A 1,611-nucleotide genomic window follows, 5' to 3' on the forward strand; every position below is an offset into this window, starting at 1 on the left:
CGGAAGCCCTCTGCCCCTCCCCCTGCCAGGCGCGCTCCCCCGGCGGGGCACCGGCAGCCTCGACCTCCCCCTGCCGCCGGGGCACGCGCCCCGCCCTCGCCTCGCCAAGTGCCCGAGTTGGGCAAACTTTTTAACCCCTTCTGGGGAGCCGCAGTCCCCGAACCGGAACGGGTGAGTGTGGGCTAGGGGGACTCGGGGCAGTGGCTCCTTTGGAAGTTTCCAGGAGGTCTCGGCACGGAGGTAACGGGCAGACGGGACCGTTTGGCAGCTGTCAGGGCGTCCTCCTGAGTCAGACCCGGACTGTCCTGCTGTAGACGTTGCGCTCCGCTCAGTTTCCGCCCTCCGCTCCTGACTTCCTCATACACCCGGCTGCGATCGGCCGGGCGGAGGAGGGGGACCGGAGAGGTGCGGGTGGGTGCGTGGGCACCGCGGATCGGCGGGGGCCGGGCGAGGCAGGAAAGACTACCCCTTTCCTCTACAGCCCCTCTGCCATTGACTTCTGACTTCCGCTACCCGGGAGAGGAAGGCCCAGGAATGCCGGCGGCCATCGGCGCCGCCCGGGAGCGCACCTGATTCCGCCGCACCTGGGGGCCGCCCCACGCGGGCGGGGGCGGGGAGCTGGGCCCCGCGCCTTTAGGACCAGGCCTGGGCTATTGTATCGGCCCTCTTTGGGCCGGAGTCGGGGTCTTCACCCTCCCTCCCCCACTTCTCTGTCCTGGGGCCCTCACTCCATCCTGTCCTGGGGCCACGCCCGGGGGTAGGACTGCACCCCTGTCTCCCTGCGGAGAGCCCAGTCGTTTATAGCCAACTCCGGGACCAGGTGGCCGGCTGCCTTGACATGGGGGCAGGGTGAGGGCCCAGCTGCAGTCTGTGGCCCCACCCAGCCGGTGTGGGGAGAAATGTTCCCGGGAAATCCCAGGTCCCGGCAGGTCCCGGAGACAGGCGGCTCTGCGTCGGGCAGTTGAGAGGCCCGACAGCTTCTCGGTTCGCTGCATCCTTTTCTGAGTTTAACAGGATTTCGGAGTAAACTGTTGAGTAACTGTTGAAGGGGAAAGAGAGCGGTGGCTCCTTCCTGCAGTGCTCTGGCCATTTCTGATTCCACTGATCCCTGTCTCGTAACCTCACCTGTTGGTTTATTTCCCTTTTGGAAAGGAGAGAGGCTGCTTTAAGGCCTGTTTAGACAATCACCCCATTAATATTAGTCAATTTATATACAAGGCTGCTAGGTGCATGGGGGAGGGCACATAGATGTGTAATTGAGCAAATATTTAACTGGCTGTGCTATGCCAGGGACTCTGCCAGGTGGAGGGGGGTGTGAGGTTGAGTAAGACCTGGCCCCTGCCCTCGGGCACTTAGGGAGAGCAGAGACAAATCTGCAGATGACTCGAATGTGAGGCGAAGATGACAGGGCCCTCAGAAAGGTGCTGTGAGTCATGGGGTCCGGGAGAAAGGAGCCAGCCCACTCTGCTGACATCCCAGAGGCTCCTGGAGGAGGCCTCTGCGCCCCAGGGGTTTACAGTCCTCAAGGGGAAATAGTGTCCGAATGACTGAAATACAAAGGGTGGCTGTGATGAGTGTCCCCAGCACACCAGAGACAGAGGATGCTTCTGT

General features: G+C 62.8%; 1 protein-coding gene across 2 annotated transcripts in view; it reads left to right on the plus strand.

The window, feature by feature from the left end:
* Positions 1-1,611, plus strand: part of MYH9 (myosin heavy chain 9) — an 89,325-nt gene that overhangs the window by 410 nt on the left and 87,304 nt on the right. Inside the window, exon 1 of one of the 2 annotated variants that reach the window (XM_029954245.1) lies at positions 87-171. The exons of the other annotated variant lie outside the window; for it this stretch is intronic. The gene's annotated coding sequence lies outside the window, so the exon portion shown is untranslated. Of the gene's footprint in view, positions 1-86; positions 172-1,611 lie in introns of those variants that run through there. 2 annotated transcript variants of the gene reach the window in all.

Source organism: Suricata suricatta, chromosome 10 (genome assembly GCF_006229205.1).
Source record: "Suricata suricatta isolate VVHF042 chromosome 10, meerkat_22Aug2017_6uvM2_HiC, whole genome shotgun sequence".
NCBI classification, from domain to species: Eukaryota; Metazoa; Chordata; class Mammalia; order Carnivora; family Herpestidae; genus Suricata; species Suricata suricatta.